The 19,257-nt window shown below is 44.4% G+C and overlaps 1 long non-coding RNA gene across 1 annotated transcript; it reads right to left on the reverse strand.

Moving 5' to 3' along the window:
• Positions 1-9,365: 9,365 nt before the first annotated feature.
• On the reverse strand, positions 9,366-15,322 carry LOC141575704 (uncharacterized). Its single transcript, XR_012503440.1, has 4 exons — positions 15,193-15,322; positions 14,918-15,051; positions 12,641-12,882; positions 9,366-10,340 (listed from the first exon to the last, which is right to left on the reverse strand). It is a non-coding gene; the product is annotated as an uncharacterized LOC141575704 (long non-coding RNA).
• Between the last annotated feature and the right edge of the window lie 3,935 nt (positions 15,323-19,257).

Genomic DNA, 19,257 nt, shown 5'->3' on the forward strand with positions numbered 1-19,257 from the left:
AGTATCTCTCAAGTTCCTTTAAGACGTTATCCTAGGATCTGTGGAGAAAGTGAATATTTACAAAACATGGTCTCTACCACAAACTTATGGTAACCAGGGGGTAAAGGGCATGGGAAGGGATAAACTGAGAGTTTGAAATTTGCAGATACAACTATATATAAAATAAACAACAAGATTCTATTGTATAGCACAGGGAACTATATTCAACACCCTGTATTACCTACATGAAAAAGAATATGAAAACATATATGTATGTATATGTATGACTAAAACATGATGCTGTACACTAGAAGTTGATACAAATTGACTGCACTTCAATAAAAAAATGAAAAAATAAATAAACAATGGGCAATGGCGGAAAAAAATGTGACAATGAGTATATGGATGTTCATGTATAACTGAAAAAGTGTGCTCTACACTGGAATTTGACACAACATTGTAAAATGACTATAACTCAATAAAAAAAAGTTCAAAAAAAAGAAAAAGAAATTTTCTTTTTTAAAGTGAAACAATGGGCAGTGAAACAGGCATGGCGTCTGCCTTTGTGGAATTTGCTTCCCAGTGGGAGGTCATTGAAAAAAACATTTGTCAACAGGTGAGCATACAGTGGGGGAGGGTGTAGCTCAGTGGTAGAACACATGCTGAGCATGCCCCAGGTCCTGGGTTCAATCCCCAGCACCTCCATAAAAATGAGTATTAAATAAATAAATGAATAAGCCTACCCTCACCCCAACTAAAAAAATAAAGACAAGAAAGCATATAAATACAGATTGGGGTGAGTGCTATCAGGTAGATGAACAGAATGCAATAAATGTAAAGAAAGGAGAGAAGATAAACGCTGAGATAAAGATAATATCGTATCTCAGAAATTGACACAACATTGTAAACTGATTATTCTTCAATAAAAAAGAATGCAAAAGAAACAAAAACAATGAAACATGGTCTCTCTAAGGGGCTTTGAAACACGATCGCTACCTTTAAGGGGCTTACAGTCTGTTGGAAATTGTCTGATTTGTAAATGACAGTTCTAGGTAATACACAATAATCATGCCGGAGCCATGACATACCTGTGACTGTATAAAGTGTCCGATACCGTGCCTGGCAAGTGGGAGGCTCCACAAACATTTAGCAACTCCCCTTTCTAAAACATGCCTAGCAACACAGTGACGATCGGACTCCGCTTCCTCTATTTCCATGGCAGAAGCCCACTGTCTAATGCAACCTATGGACCTCTTGGCCCCATCTTTGATGAATAACAATAATAATAGTCTTTTTTAATTGCACAGAGTATTAGAATTTACAAGTATAAGGTACATTCATATTTATACATAAAATATATGTATAATTTTTTTCTGTGAGACTTGCTATTAAGACGGATAGGAAATTACCTATGTGGGATCCAGAACTATTTCAAGAGGGGGAGGGGAATTAAGATTTGCAGGATGACTGGGAGGGTCAGGCACTGTGTTGAGCACTCCGTGCACCTACCTCATTTTTCCCTCACGTACTGGATACTAGATACAAGGGAGGTGTTATCGCCAAGCTGCTGAGGAGGGAATGGAAGCTCAAAGGGATTATGACACTTTGAGTTAAGAAGTAGCAGAGCTGGGATTAAAATCCAGGTCACTCTGATTCCAAAGACCAGATTCTTTCCAGCAACCAGTTTATCAGAGAACTCCCGTGGCTCTAAAATCGAGAGGTTCCAGGACTTCTTCTGTGGGTGGAGGATTAGAACTTGAATTGCACACCCGAGGCCAGTTCCACAGAACAGGCTAGCTTCTACTTTTCTTTTTTTTTAAATATCTAATAGGATGTCTCCGACATCCTCTAAGGCTACCCCTCAGTGCTCACTGTGCACTCAGCACTTTAAATGCAGTATCTCATTTAATGTCATGACATGATGTGATCGTGACAATACTAGTATCTTATCTTTTACAGGTGAATTAGTTGAGACTTAGAAAAGCTGACTAGCTTCATACAGTTTAAGAAGAGACCAAGCTGATACTGAACCCAGACTCTTTGACTTCATCACCCAAACACTACAGCTTCTCCAGGGAATTTTTTTTTCCAAGGTCTCAAGCTTACACTAGGCAGTGTTAGTCAATGTAAGCATTGGTATCAGTCTGTATCAGTCAGCTCAGGCTGCTATAACAAAATACCATAGACTGGCTGGCTTAGACAATCGAAATTTATTTTCTCACAGTTCTGGAGACCGGGGGTGGGGGGCGGGGGTCCAAGGTCAGGGCTCCTGTGTAGTCAAGTTCCACCAGGGGGGCTTACTATGGATGGAATGTCTGTACCCCCTCAACAGTCATACATTGAAACCCTAATTCCCAGTGTGATGATATTTGGAGATGGGGCCTTTGGGGTGATTAGGTCATGGGGGACAGAGCATTCATGATGGGATTAGTGTCTTTATAAGAAGAGACAAGGAAGAGCTTGCTTTCCCCCTCTCTGCTCTCCACCGTGTAAGGATGCAAGGAGAGGACCGCCCTCTATGAAACAGGAAGCAAGCTTTCACTAGACACTACCTGGGGTCTGTCAGCACCCTGATCTCAGACTTCCAACCTCCAGGACTGTGACAGAGAGATTTCGGTTCTTTACGCCATCCTGTCTGTGTTATTTTTGTTCTCGCCTCCCGAAGAGACTAAGACAGGACCCCACCCTCAGGACTTCATCTAAACCTAATTACCTCCTTAAGTGATACCTCCATCCCCAAACACCCTCACTCTGCTGGTTAGGGTTTCAGCGTGTGGATTTCGAGGGGACACAGCTCAGTCCCGAGCATCTTCCCTTGGCTTAATCTCAGCATCCCTTTGCTACAAAACCAGGTCATTTTCTTCCCAGCCCCTTTTCTGTGGAGACAAGAACAGCCACTTAAGTCAGACTTAATGTCGATCCTCGGAGTCGGGCTCAGAGCCTGGCTCATTAGGCATTCTCAGTCTTCGAAGAAGAATCAGCTCAGGTTATTAACTGAGGGAGACGACTGCCATTTATTTCTCTCCTCCTTCTTTATTCTAAAAGGGAAGAATAACGAGTTCACTTCTGTTGTCGGAATAACAACGAGGGCATTTTCAGGCAGTCGGTTCATAAGGGAATTTGTCTTGTAACTGGAGCTTCAGAGGCTCATCAGCCGTCAGTGGCATCCACGGTATAAATCAGCCTCCTCTCTATGTTCACAAATTTTACTGTAATTATTGCAGCTAATACAAATATAAGCCCGGCCAACTTCTTCAATTAAAATTCACTCTTAGCAGAGGGGCTCCTGAACCCCGCCCCCGGACAGAGCAGGTGCCAGGCTGGCAGCCTCACAGTGAAACGGGGCGGTGGGACAGCCCAGCCAGGACAGAGTTAACGCAGGTTCTGCAGACGGCCTCTTCCTCCCGCTCCAGCCAGCGGCTTCCAGACGGTGCTCCTGGCTCCTCCAGACTTCCCTCCACACAGTGGAAGATGCCCTGGCCGTCCTGCCCTCTGCCTTCCCTCCACAAAGGACTGGAAGGCAGCAACGTGCTATCTCTCCAGCCCCAGACCTCTGGCTCCCTTACCTCCCGAGAGCTGCCAGCTCCCTTCTTTCTTCCCCGGGCCAGTGATCCCAAGGGGAGCCATGGTCTTGCAGAACCAGGAGAGGGTCTGTCTTGCCAAGTGAAGACGCTGGCTCAGACACCCTCGGGCCTCTGCAATGGTCTGGCAAAGAACCCAAGTGTTGGCAGCACGGGACAAGAAATACTCTTGAAGGAAAAACATGTGACCAGAAACCCTTTCATAATCCGAGAAGCCGAGTCCTCTGGTCCTCGGGCAGGCAGGTGGGGAATGTTCGTTCTAGCACGGTAGTGCTAGGAAGAAACCGAAAGTCATCTTGCCTAGCCTTGGCCTTACACAGAGAAGGAGTCTCAGGAAAGAGCAGTTCATGACGTGGCAGGTCAGGCGGTTAAACAGAGCAACAGCACACAAGGCTCTCCTGAGCCCAGGGTGGGTGCCCTTCCTGTAGCTGACAAAGCTGTGGGTGCTCCCACACACACCAGCATCCCTGACATGGGAGAACACGGGTCCCCCCACCCCAGCTCCACCTGCGTCCCTAACCTCTCTCTGCAGAGTCCCTTTCTCCCTTCCCTGGTCCCTGCTTTCAAATGAAAAGCCAAAATCTGGGTGGAAAATTGGCTCCCCTGGACTTTCCTTGGGAGATGAAATTGTTTTCAGACGTGGCTCTCTTTAGCAGAGCCGACCCTTTCGCTAACGTGCTTTTAGTCTGGGGCTTGGGAGGGGCGGGAGAAAAAGCAGGAAAGGATGTCTTTCCAGAGCCCATTACCTTTCTCTTTCTCTCTCTCTCTGTTTTCAAATGGGCCAGAGTTTTTGGCTCCCTCTTGCCCTCTAATCCGTTTCAAACAGCTTAAGCCCCACACTGGCAGCAATGAAGTCCTTACTAACTAACGAACGCAACTCTGGCTCCGTCGTTCACCTTTGAAGGGAAGGAGGCGCTTCTGTTCTGTATTCCAGCCTATTGTGCTTCTTGTGTCTGATTATATAAAGCCCCTGGTTTGTTAATAGTTTTAGCATCCTGTGCATTTAAAGCCTGGGTGAGGGAATAAAGATGGGCGAGGATGGGCTCTGGGCTGATGCAAACTGAAACTGAAAAGATATGAGACTGAAAGAGTGAGGGAGGCGCTAAGGAAAAGCTGCCCTTCCAGGAAGGATGCTCGTTACCAAAGTGAAACCATAGATGTGAATTTTCGTGCCGGCTAAGGGTATCACCACAACCGCCAAGCTTTTCCTGGAAGAGCTACATAATCATCATACCTAAAGCCGTAGCAAGTCACTGAGCCCTGACTACATGGCAGGAACTGCCGAGAGCTCTCCGAGCAGTATTTCCTTCAGTTCTCATAGCAACCCTGTCCTGGAGGTGCAGGTTTACTGTCCATTTCACAGAGGGGTTAACTGAGGCTTGCAGATTTTAAGGAACTTGGTTTGGCACACAGAGCTCATAAGGTCCAAGATTTGAGAACCCAGGAGTCCTGACAAGAGGGGCTGTACCCCTCTTTACCCCTTTGCTGTCTCTAAATAAGTCTCCAGCAAGTACCAAGAGGAAAGGCTGAGGAAGATGCTGTGGGTCTAGAATACATAGCTCACACCGACCTGGAGAAGCAAATCCAAAGAGATGCACAATTTTGTCATCCTGTTGCCAGCTGGGGAAAGGGCTTTCTCTCTGTCCTCTCTACTAGTTAGTTTCCATGTGCGAACATGAAAGGGGCTGGTTAGAAGGTCTCCTTTCCAACCCCAGGAGTTTCCATTTATGACCAATGGAGACGTAATAGAAGAATGATATTTAGCACAACATTGTAAAATGACTGTAACTCAATAAAAAAAAAAAAGTTTAAAAAAAAAAAAGAAGGAAAGAAAAAAAAGAATGATATTTAGTATACAATGGAAAGCTACTCAGCCATTTAAAAGAAAAGAATAAAATAATGCCATTTGCAGCAATGTGGATGGACCTGGAGATCATCATACTAAGTGAAGTGAGCCAGAAAGAGAAAGAAAAATACCATATGATGTCACACTTATATGTGGAACTAAAAGAAAGACACAAATGAACTTATTTACAAAACAGAGAGACAGATTCATAGACAAAGAAGACAAACATATGGTTACCAGGGCAGGAAAGGGATGGGGAGGGATAAATTAGGAGTTTGGGATTTGTCGATACAAACCACTATATATAAAATAGATAAGCAACAAGGTCCTGCTGTAGAGCACAGGGAACTGTATTCAACACCTTGTAATAGCCTGTAATGAAAAAGACTATGAAAAAAGTATATGTGTGCCTGCATACGCGTGGGTGTAACTGAATCACTGTGCTGTATGCCAGAAATTAACACAACGCTGTAAATCGACCATACGTCAATTTACAAAGATGATGGATTTGGCCCTGTCTTAGTTGGTGCTCCAGCCCACTTCATTCAGCTCCAAATAGAGAATACAATTTCTACACGAAAATGAGCAAAGCAGAACCTAAAGGATTTCTCCTACTTCACTTATTTAAAAATACTAAAGTGTAGAAACCTTTCAGGGTTTCTTCTTTTCTTTCATATTCATTGCTGATTAATTCCGTATTTTTCCAGCTGCAGCCACACAATCTCACTCCAAAGGCAGAGGGGAGGACACAGCAGGGAAAGCATGACTGAGGCACTGATGTCTCAGGAGCATGGCGACTCACGTCCTGTTCTCATGGTTACCCTAATGTCCAAGAGGCCCTGGTGGGTGTGAAAAGCCTGGTGGGACAATATTACCTGTCCAGGACCTCTTAACCTTCTGGATGCATATTCTGACTAATTGCACAGGATCGGCACCTCGCTGGTTTGCTCGGAATAGTGACAGCGGGACAAAAGAGCTCTCATGCTGGAGGCTTCATAATGACCTCAGGAACTGGACAACCAAGCTCCCCAGGGGGCAGGTCACAAAGAGCCTCTATTGCTCAGTGCTTCCCAGGAGACCCCAGAAGATGGCAAGTTTGATGACCTGATTTCCTAGCTCATGAGCTGAATATTTGAAATTGGGTTTGGGGAGGTAAATGGGGATCTGTGGTCTCTGGATGGAAGGGTTCCTCTTCCTCTTCCTTCTCCTTGCCCCAGGATGTGCCCTCTGCCTTCTGTTTACTTCTTAGGTGACAACATCATGAAAAAATCCACAAAGGATAAATGCTGGAGAGGCTGTGGAGAAAAGGGAACCCTCCTACACTGCTGGTAGGAATGTAGTTTGGTGCAGCCATTATGGAAAACAGTATGGAGATTCCTCTAAAAACTAAAAATAGACTTACCCTATGATCCAGCAATCCCACTCCTGGGCATATATCCAGAGGGAATCTTAATTCAAAAAGATACATGCACCCCAATGTTCATAGCAGCATTATTTACAATAGCCAAGACATGGAAGCAACCTAAATGTCCATTGACAGATGATTGGATAAAGAAGATGTGGTATGTTTATACAACGGAATACTACTCAGCCATAAAAAAGAATGAAATAACGCCATTTGCAGCAACATGTCAATAAAGACGAGTCACAAAAATGAATTCTTCAGATTTCTTTCCAAAGTCTTTAGTGTTTGCTTTTAAGAAACCTGAAAATCTTAGATCATGCGTTAAGGGCATGGGTTATGCAGAAAAGCTGCCATAAAAATCCAACTAGCAGACTCATACTCAAAAGAAAGATGTTGACCCTCCATGAAAAGATTGGCTTTCTTTTATTAAAATAAGAAGTTTCAAGTATATGAGTAGCTTTTAATTTCTCAGTTTTAATTGATTCTTTTTTCAATTAATTGGCTATCGATGTTGGTCCTATGGAATGAGAGGGCTTCTTCTGCAGCTACAATTACAGAAAGTGGAAAGAGACCTTGGACAGCAACTAACCCAGGGCTCTCTAACCTTCGTGTGTATCAGAATCACCTGAAGGGTTTGGTAAAACACAATTATTGGGCCTTAACCAAGATTTCTGTTTCAGTGGTTCTGGGATGGAGCCACAGAATTTGCTTTTCGAACACATTTTCAGGGGAAGCTGGTGTTGTTTGTCCAGGAACTACACTTTTAGAACCACTGAAACCACCCGTCACTGAGGAAGCTCTAAGGCTTGGGGATGCAGCAGGGTTCCCCTCAAGCTCACGTGGCGGGCTAAGAGGAAAGCTGAGACCAGCACCCAGGTCTCCCAGACGTCAGCACGGACATCTTCCCATTGCCCCCTGCTGTCAAAATGAAAGTATGATGCTGTCATAGATTACAGATGGCCACAATGTCTTTGACACTCTTCACGCCCAGAGGTGCCATTTACATCCCCTCTGTGTCGATCTAGGCTGGTTCTATGATTACATGACCAGTAGCACATGGTAGAAGTAACATTGTACCTATTTCCAGACCTAGTCTTAAGAAAGTAGGGGCTTCCAACTGTCTCCCAGAACTTCTGCTCTGGGAGCCATGAGCTCCCATCTGAGGAGTCTGACCACCTTGAGGCCACCATGCTGGAGCGGCCATGTGTAGGCACTCTAGTTGATAATCCTGAGCTCCACCTTCCAGCCATCCCCAGCCGGAGACAGACATAGAGTACTGTCTTGTGCTTGTCCGACCTGCCGACACCCCAGTGAGTACCCGTGAATGACCTCTGTTGATGCCACACGAAATAGAATAATTTCTCAGCCCAGATCCCTGACCCAAAAAATCATAAGGTATATTAGAATGGTGGTTGTTTTGAGCCACTATGTTTTGGCGTAGTTTGTTATCCAGCCACAGACAACTGGAACAATATTGAAAAGACAAAAGCTATGAGGACCTGGGGTTCTATTTACAGGCTGAACTTAGAGACAAAAGCAACCCGTGTGAAATGTAATAATGGGTGACTGATTAGATACAGGCATCTAGTGAAAGCAAAATTGACTTGAGTTTTTCCGCCCTGGAGAATGCGAGTACACTTGGTGATATGTACCAAAATAAAGTGTCGGGAGGCAGGGTTAATTTTTAGAGGAGATTTGGGACGGAGAGAGGTTGATGTGGGTGGTGAAATCGTGAGTTACAATTTTAGATGCTCAAGTTCCCCAGCCAGCATGCCCGACCTCCCACGCCCATTCCTGGAAGTCTTTTGAGGACCCTCTTGGTCTCCACATCCCGCCTTCCCTGCTGCTCAGTTCCACCCACACGCTCCTCCCTGAATTCAGGTAGTTCTTCTTGTCTGGATGGCTCACTGCAGCACTGTCTCATGTAGTGTGTTGCGTTATCATTTGATTTTTTTTTCATTCTTCTCCCAAATGCTGTTGCAAACTCCTGATGGACTTGCCCTTCACCTTCTCCTCACTGGGGAACGCAATCCTGTGGACAGTGTTGGTGTCCCCGACACTCCCGCCAAGTGGAAGTCATGTAGACTGGCTCACGTGACAACGGGAAGAAATGAAAAGTGTGGACTGGGCACAAGGTTGGGATCCTTTGCACGTTAATGTCGTTCTTAGCGGCGCGTCTCTGAAGGTGGCTATTTTGAAGAGCCATGCTCACCTCAGTGTGCTACATTTTGGGCTGTTTGTAAAAATATCACTCTTAGCGTGGATAATAAACACACATACCTGTAAACCCTGACTGCTTTCGTCTGTTTGGCAATTCAGTTAAATTTCTCTTGTTTTAACACATTACTGTATATAAAATAGATAAACAACAAGGACCTACTGTATAGCACAGGGAACTATGTCCAATTTCTTGTAATAACATATAACGGAAAAGAATCTGAAAAGAAAAAATATATGTGCATGTGTATGTATAACTGAATCACCTTGCTGTACACCTGAAACTAACATTGTAAATCAATGACACTTCAATACTTTTTTAAAAATTTCTCTTGTTTTAAGTCTCAGAATTGGTATCCAAGTTCAAATGCAAGCCAAGTGTTTTCTCTGCCACTTTGATACTGACAATCGCGTAGACCCCCAAGAGCCCTTCAACCCCACTGAATCAGTCAACCGGCAAATATTTTTGATCGCCGTGCTCTCTCAAGCACTGTTCTCTGAAGAAAGCAGAAGACGTACCAAGTTCCCTGGGGGTTGAAAGGAAGAAAGCTCACTCCAACTGGGGCTTAAATCAGGGCATGCTTCATAGAGGAGGTGGCGTTCGGAGTTAATCTGCCAAACTGAACAAAATCTAGTAGACAGAAATGGTGCAGGGAGGGGTCTGCAGGTCCAAGGAGCATGTATCCCCAGACGAAAGGAGCAAGCAGTCGCGGTTAGCTGGAGAGTGGCACACATGCAGAAAAGGGAACTGAAGCCATCTGCATGAGGCCTTGGATACCAGGGCAACGAGTTTGGCTGGAATTTAGTAAACAGTGAGAAGCCATTGAATTTTGAGAGTCAGCGGGACAAGACTTCATTCACATTTGATGTTCCCCACAGTCCCTAACTTTATGCTGTACATGTGGTAGGCAATCATTAAATATTTGTTGATTGATCAATGAACTGCCAAAGCCATTTGGAGGCACTGCTGGTGTCTGAGTCTTCTGGAGACTTAATACTCCCTCTCTTTCTTCACCGGGGTTCAGGCAGCATTTATTCTAGGAAATGGCTCTGGCTTTAAAGACAAAGGAGAAGAAAAAACTCCCAGTAAAACGGAGACCGTCAAAGCAGAACCGTTTTGAAGTGGAATGATTTCTCCCTACCCAAACTTCCCCGCAAGGCCCCATTAAGGAGCTGCAGCGCCCCAGCACAAAAGAACTATAAATTATGGGACTCCAGACATCGGGGACAGAGAGCCGTGATTCCCACCGGAGTTTGCCGTACAATTCTCCTGGCAGAGCATCCCAAGCAGATTGAAATCCTGGCTGAGAAGCTGGGGGAAAGAGAGAGCAGAGGCAAAGGCATTAAATAATATACAGATTTTCACGAAAGATCATTTCTACTTAAATAGCTGACTGCTCACAGTGGTGGCCAGGTTCAGGGAGGATGGAGGCTGCCATCTCCAACAGCAGAGGGTGCAGGGCTGATGCAATCAACAGTGGCACATTGACCGTGTTTCATAGGCTTTTAAATGCCCCAAATTGAAAGTCCAGGTTTCTAGGGGGGCTATAAGGTGAAGACAATTTATCCTTGTTTTATTAAAGCCACATGAAACCACCTCTTGCTCTAGAATGCAATCATCCGTCCAGTGGTACAGGTTAGCGTTCCAGACACGCCCACCCACCCTGGGAATACTTTGCCCCCTCCAAGATTTTAGAAGCAAGCTCTCCTGTGAGATTCTCCAACTACGAGAGCGCTCTCAGTCTCACACTTTTCAAGAACACATCCCCATCGCATTATGCCAGGTGAAGTAAGTCAAACAGAGAAAGACAGACACTGTATGATATCACTTATATGTGGAATCTAAACAATAAAACAAACTAATGAATAGAACAGAAAAGACGCAGACTCACAGATACAGAGAACGAACTAGTGGTTACCAGTGGGAAGAGGGAAGCAGGGAGGGTAGGGGATTAAGCAGTACAAACTATTAGGTATAAAATAAGCTGCAAGGTTATATTGTACAAGACGGGGAATATGGCCAATATTTTATAATTACTATAAATGGAGTATAACCTCTAAAAATTGTGGCTCACTATAGTGCACACTTGGAACTCGTATGACATTGCATGGCAACTATACCTCAATAAAAATTTAAAAATTGCATCTCCACCAACCCCCCAGCGCTAGTGCATCTCCAGCGAACGGAACCTGGCCAGCATCCGAGGCGGAGGAGTCCAGACCGCACCCGTCTCAGCTGCATGATTTGATTCAGCCTTGCAAATAACGACCTGCCCGTTCACCCAAGGCAAACGTTGATTTATGCTGAATGCTGAGTGAGAGGGGAAGAATGACGACTCACTGTCATCGTGTGACCTTTCTACTTTCACAAGGAGAAGGCAGACAGTTGAAAAAGAAAAGCAATTTTGTCCCGGGCGGCTCCTCCCTTGTAGGAAGTCGGAATTCCTCTGCCTGGTGGTCTGGGACCTACCTCCCTTCCAACGCACGTCCCCCCACTGGCCCAGTGAATCTTTGACGTCCTCTGCACCTCCAAGACCTGCCTCCTTCTGTTTCTTTCCTCGTGACACTCCACTCTCCTCCCCTCTCTGCTTTCCAAATCCATCTCACTCAAGCACCTGGTTAAGCCTCACCTGTTCTGTGAAAACTTCAGCTATTTTTCTTCCCGTCAATGTTCACAGACTTAACCAGAGGAAGACAGGATTCTGTCAGGAGCTTGTTTGCCTCGCATTGTTTCAAGGGTGCTTCCCATCTTTGTTTCTCTCCAAATTATAATCTTTGGAAGGCGGACAAGTCTGCTTTTTTATGTATGCCTCCCAGTGAGCACTGAGGCTTGCAAAATGGGGGGGGTTCCGTGAACACATGTGAATAGCAAGGCCTCTCCATGTGTTTAACTTCTTACCCTGCAGAGACCGGCAGACAGTGGTGGGAAGTCTCCGCTCATTTGAAGAGTTAAGAGCTGCGAGCTAGCCAGTCCTGACCACCCGTGCCATTCCACCCTTTTTATTTTTTATTTTGGTTGTTGCTATTCTTGCAAGGCTGTTCCTTTATTTGATGATGATGAATATGTAATATTTAATGAGATAAACATTTACTAAATACCAAGCCCCGTTCTAGTACTTAACCCAGATTGTCTCACTTAATTCTTATCGCAATTGCAAGAGAGAGTATCTCCACTTTAACGTGGAGGAGACTGAGGCAGAGAACATTAGTTCCCTCCCCAACATCATTCCGGTGGAAAGGGCAGAGTTGGGATTTGAACCCCAGCCACCCACCTCCGGAGCCTGAGCTCCAAGTGATCCATCTTTCCTCACCCTTTATTCCCCCTGGTTTGTACAGCACTGAGAATGACGGGGAACTCATAACTCTTTCCCCGAAGGCATTAGAAATTATTTAGCACTTTATCTTTTCCTTGAGTCCTTTCACCTGCATTAACTCATTTGATCTTGACCGGAGACCCCTGTGGAAGGTAGACCAAGCATTTCTAAACTTATGAGTACAGGGAGAAATGGAGGCCTCGCCCAAAAGGACAAAGTGGGTCAGGAGAGCCCAGAAGTCATGGAAACGGTCACAGGACGATAGAAAAAGGGGAAGAGTCAAGATCATACAAACCACCTTTCATTTGGCAGCAAAACACCCGAGGCACCAGGAGGCAACTTGCTCAGGATGATAACAGCAAACGAGTGGACAAGCAGGGCTACACCTGGGCTGTGTGACTCCTTGTCCGTGATCTTCCATCGCAGCGCCACAGCCCTGAGCACGTTCCCCAAAATCAACGGTGAAAAGGGAGTCCGGGTCATATATGTCGGGACCTGTGGCAGGCCACATCCGCCTCTTAGAGAGTCAGAATGCACAGGCTGGGAAAAAATCATGTGAAACGCCTCATAAACTCACTTGGCCAAAGAGAAACGTTAACACATTTCATTAACATCCCTCTGCAGAGCTGATGTTCTACAGACGTCAATTTGCAAAACACTGCACAACAGATACATTGGGATAGGGGCATATAAATAAATGTAAGTCTTTATTTCCCCCTGCTCTTGGGACTAGATGTGAAAAGAAAGAAAAATAGTTCCTCTTCTTCCTTTCTTCTTACCTCTGACACCGCTCCTCCCACCACCACAACCAAATCACCACATTCTACCCTTCAATGAAACATAACACGGGGAAGAATTTCACCCGCTTAGATGGAACATAATGGGAAATTAACACTCACCAAAGAAATAACACCTGTACTCTTGCCTGTTTACACATCACATACACACACACACACACACACAGGTGCACTGAACTCTAAGATATGTTGGGGTTTTTTTTTTTCAGTTTCTTATGGTTGCTATATTACTGTCTTTGAACAAGTAAGGATCAGTCATCTCCCTACGGTTCCTTTGGGATTTGTTTATAAAAGTTTGTATTAGTCTGCTCAGGCTGTGTAACAAATGACCTCAGCTTGGATGGCTTGAACAACAGAAGTGTATTTCTCACCTTTCTGGAGACTGGATGTCCAAGATCAAGATGTTGGCAAGGTAGGTTTCATTCTGAAGCCTCTTCTCTTGGCTTGCAAGTGGCCACCATCATACTGTGTGCTCACACGACCTCTGGGTATGGTGTGTGTGTGTGTGTATTTGTGTGAGCTCCTGTGAGAGTGACGCACTGCTCTCTCTTCTCATAAGGACATTCATCCCATTGGATCAGTCTCCACCCTTTTGAATTCATTTAGCCTTAATGACTCCTTAGAGGCCCCATCTCCAAGTGCTGTCACACTCAGGATTGAGGTGTCAACATATGGATTTTAAGAGAATGCAATTCTATCCATAACAAAGATGCAAAATACAATGATGACAGCAAAGACAATCATGTTTATGGCGACTAGAAAGGTCTCAGCGATACATCAAATGTGATATTAAAAAAAAACTAAGGAAAGAAACCTGGAACCTGGACTGACTATCCACCCACACTGCTGCCCCATGTCCTTTTCACAAGTCGGGGGGGGAATTAAAAATGTCAATGGATGAATTAACAGCTCTGTCTGAAAATGTTCATCTCTTATGAGCTGAAGTTAGGCGGCAAATTTATATTAAGATATAAACAACTGGCATTCTTTCCTCCGAGCACGTCATTGTGGTAGAGGGGTGGCTGGACCCTAAGTGGAGCAGGAGGATGCTGAAGTCACGGAGGACACACCTGCCCTCTTCTGTGCACCAGGTGAGCTTGCTCAGGGGCCAACCACATTCTCTTACGGCCAGAGCCCCAGGGGCCACAACTCCTCCATCCAACCCCTCTCCCTGCCGCCTCTGAGAGCAGTCAGCACTGCGGGCAACACGACTTCTTCCCCGAGCTCCATGCTCCCCTCCACCTGCCAAGTGCATCCAGGGAGACTAAGGGGAGGAGGAAAGGGCATGTGGGCTGGAAAGGGCACAGCTCACTAGGGGGCTGAGGGTGGCCTCTGCGACATTCCTAAGAAGGACCTCACTGATCACTTCCTTCCTCATTATTTCAGGATTATTGTAATTTCATGAAAACACTCCTTCTTCCCCACGCAGCCTCTGACGGCCACGGTTCTTGTTTGGTGCTGGCCCCCAGCAATGCTAATACACGGCTTCCGGATCATTTTTATTCATTTTGCACATTTCACTCACCGTACTTCATGTGACTTATGTCGCCCCTGCAGCTCATATTTCTATCTGAATTGCAGGGCAAGTAGTGAGTTTTAACATTCCGACTGCACACACATTCTTCTTTCCCTCGAAATGAAAGATCATTTGAACTTTGAATTGCATTAACATGACATTTTTCTACTAAATTACCCTGGCTGCACTCAACAGCCTGAAAAGAAACAAACCTCTTTTAACTCTATAGGCTATGTGAGCGAATAAACCCCCGAGGACACACCAGTGGAGAGGAGCGGCGAGGACGCCCCGGCGAGGCCAGTCGCTCCTCCTGCCATGGGGAGCCCATCTGGGCCGCTGGCCTGGCAGGCTGCGAGCCATCACGGTCTCACCCACGCCAGACTGAAGTCAGGGCATCTGGATGGATGGAGGAGAAAGTTAATGGTTCTCAGCAGCTGTTGCTTTGTTAAAACACACACACACACACACACACACACACACACACACACACACAATGTGCAGCTTTTCACAGCATTTTTAAAAAGTAATAATGCTTACTTTCTCTTGTATTATAATTGTAGGAAATGTTCATTGGGGGAAGCCTGGAACACACAAAAAGAATAAAGAAAAAAATGAAGACACATTCTCACCACTAAGGTCAGCTATAGCTTTTGGGGGTATGGTTTCCAAATCTTTTTAAGGGAGGTGGGTAAAGTTTTATTCAATCATATATGCACGGAGCATCATTTAGTTGATTATGCATAAAATAGGAGAGATATATATGTTTTGAATCATATATATGATTTGAATCTTTTTTTACTTGATGTTTCTTGTGTGAGCATTTCCTCATTCCTTTAAAAATCATGATTGGCAATGACTGCATATTTTGTCATCATAATTAATTTAATCATGTCTTTATTGGTACACATAGATGGTGCTTCCAAGGTTTGTGTTTATAAACGATGCCGTGATGAACATCTTTTTGCACACAACAGATCTGATAACTGCTATTTGCTACCACGTCTTGAGCTCCTACTATGTGCCAACCTTGATAACTCTTTCCAGAGAACATATTACATATAATATTAATATATCACCAACATAACCATAAAATATATTAGCCCTTGTCATCTCCCTTAGAGGTGGTCATTATTCTCCACATTTTGTAGGCAAAGAAATCGAGGTACCAAAGTGAACTAATTCAAAGCCATCAGGTAGCGAGGAACAATTCCAGGATTCGCCCCCAGCGTTTTCTGACCCCAGTGTCTGTGGTCTTTGACCTGTGCTCTGGGGGGGTTACCATTGTGAATTCCCAACTCCCAGGGGCCCTTCCCTGAGGACACCAGGATAAGGTGCTCAAGGTCACCTACATAAAAACCCAACCCTGCCTCAGACGTGTCTATAGGCACAGGTCAGAGCCCCAGGAGCTGAAGGGGAGTATGAGATTCGCCCCATTCAGGATCAGGCGTTTATTCTCCAGAAGCAGGTTGGGGAGTGAACACCTGGCTTGGGCAACTGCAGACACAAGATCCCTCTTCTCTGCAACAGGGGCCAGATTGGATAAAGGATATCGCAACCTGGAGAAGCCACCTGGACCAAGGCTTCAGACCACATGGACAGCTGGGTGCAGGGTGAGGATGGGTGCCAAGAGGGGGAAAAGAAAAAAGAAAAAAGAAATTGCATCTCCCCAGTGCTTGTTAGCAAGGAAAACCAGTCATTGCTTGACCTTTTCTGTTTCAGGAGATCATATGGACCCCCTTGTAAGTGTGTTATTCTTACTGAGAGATTTGCTGATGACAAGCAAGTATCTGCATGGCTTGGTCACCGTCACTCCGGTGAAAGCACACATCCATTTACATCCATGAAGCTCCAAGACCAGGCAATCTCAGCACCCCCTCCTCCCCCAAATCTATGCAAGACATCCTTGGCCTTCCAGTGGGACGGAAACGGGGTCTCCCCATGTCTTTTCCACTCCCCACCAAGGGCAAGGTCTTGATTTGAACTCTGTGGCTGCACATTCCACGCCATGCAGCTGTGCAGGCACCAGACCTGGGCACAGAGAGTTATGCTCTCCTGACTCACAGAGAGTGTGTAGGGCCCCAGGAGCGCTCGACTCAGCCTCAGCCTCCAAGTTCAGGCCATTTCAGGGATCCTCTTTATCCCTCTTCCAAATCTTATGAGGCAGGGAACGACATTTGGCACAGAGACATAAACTTCTCCTGAGTAGGCTGGAAACCCTCCCTGAGAACTTATCCCAGTGCTTGATGCAGGAAGATGCCGTGAGAAGCAAGCTTGAGTTGGAGCTGGGACTTGTAATGGCACCTTGACCTTGCCAGTCACATGACCTTGAACAAGTCAGTGAATGTCTCTGAAGCCCAGTTTTTTCATCTAAAAATTCTCTCACTCATCACATTAATTTATTTATTTAATTTCATTCATTTCTGAACCATCTGCTATGCTAGTAATGGCCAACATCCATTGAGTGATCACAGAATGCTGGCACCAAGATAAGTGTCATTTAAACAATAGGTGATGACAAACGATAAATGCTGGAGAGGGTGTAGAGAAGAGGAACCCTCCTACACTGCTGGTGGGAATGCAGTTTGGTGCAGCCATTATGGAGAAAAGTATAGACATTCCTTTAGAAACTTAAAATAGACTCACCATATGACCCAGCAATCCCACTCCTGGGCATATATCCAGAGGGAACTCTAATTTGAAAAGATACATGCACCCCAGTGTTTATAGCAGCACTATTTACAACAGCCAAGACATGAGAACCTAAATGTCCAACAGCAGATGACTGGATAAAGAAGCTGTGGTTTATTTATACAATGGAATACTACTCAGCCATTAAAAAAGAATAAAACAATGCCATTTGCTGCAACACGGATGAACTTAAAGATGGTTATTCTAAGTGAAGTAAGCCAGAAAGAGAAAGAAAAACACCACATGATATCACTCATATGTGGAATCTAGAAGACACAAATGAACTTATTTATAAAACAAAAACGTAGAAAACAAACTGATGGTTACCAGAGTGGGGAGGGGGTGGGAAGGGATAAATTGGGAGTTCGAGATTTGCAGATACTAACTACTGTATATAAAGTAGATAAACAGCAGGTTTACACTGTGTACTGCGCAGCACAGGCTAGTAGAATTTGTGGCAGTTACAGAGCTTCTTGATGGAGTAACTCCATATTCACTTGTACCCCAAAACATCATAGAATCTTCTTTCTTGATTAAAGCATGAAAAAAATTGGCATCCTTTACCTCCTACCCTTTTGATACATGATACATGATACCTATGTAATTTTCATGTTTGCCTTAGGTAATAGTTTTGACTATTTATAGGAAACTTAGTGGCCAATACCTTAGGATGTCCCCTTTCAGATGGAATGTTGCCAATACTTATTTTTGGATACTGTATATCATGACACCATGAGCCCACTGAATTTTTAGTTATTTTTAATAATTTTATCAAGGTATAATTAACATGCAATAAACTACACATATTTAAAGTGTACAATCTGGTAAGTTTTTGCATATGAATGCACTCATGAAGCCATCACCTCAGTCAAGATAGTGAACCTATCCATCACCTTCCCCTTGGTAATCCCTTCCTCACACAACTCTCAGCCCCTTTATTCCCAGACAGCAATGGCCCTGCTTTCTTCCACTGTGGATTTCTTTGTATTTCCAAGTTCATATAAAAGAAATCACATAGCACATGCCCTTTTGTGCCTGGCTTCTTCTACACCTCTTACTACTTTGCAATTCATCCAAGTTGTACCTTGTGTCACTGCTGTGCTCCTTTGTTATACTGAGTAGTATTCCACTGAATGGATATACCATAGTTTGTTACAGCCATTCACCTGTCAATGGACGGTTAGGCTGTTTTCAGTTTTTGACTATGACAAAAACAAATGCTGTGAACGTTTATGCATAAATCTTCGTATAAACATATGTTTTCATTTCTTTTGGATAAATACCTAGGAGCAGAATGTTTGGATCATGTGGTTGGTGTTTGATTAACTCTTTAAAAGACAGCCAAACTGTTGCTCCAAATGATTGTACCATGTGGGGGGAACTACATCAAATTAAAATGCATTTTCACAGTGAGGGAAACTGTCAAAAAATGAACAGGCAACCTAATGAATGGGAAAAGACATTTGCAAACAATATATCCAATAAGAGATTATCATCCAAAATATACAAAGAACTCATACAGCTCAACGTGGATTTTGCAACGCTTTTCCTGTCTTCATCAAGATAATTGTGTAGTTTTCCTCTAAGTTAGCCCATATGGTGAATTACATTGGTTGATTTTCAAATGTTAAACCAAACTTTCTTCTTATCACATGTATTTTCCTGTTTCTTTGCGTGTCTCATATTTTTTTTATTGGACACGAGACGTGATATTTATCATGCTGTTGCTGGATATTTTTATATTCTTATTAAAGTTCTTGAGCTTTGTACGGAGCTGCAATTAAGTTAATTGGAAACAATTTGATCCTTTTTATGTCTTGCTTTCAAGCTTTGTTAGGTGAGACCAGAGTACCAGGTCTACATCTAACTTGGATCCACTACAAAATCAAATCCTTCTGAGTATTACATCAAAAG

The sequence above is a fragment of the Camelus bactrianus genome, chromosome 31 (genome assembly GCF_048773025.1).
Source record: "Camelus bactrianus isolate YW-2024 breed Bactrian camel chromosome 31, ASM4877302v1, whole genome shotgun sequence".
Classification (NCBI taxonomy): Eukaryota; Metazoa; Chordata; class Mammalia; order Artiodactyla; family Camelidae; genus Camelus; species Camelus bactrianus.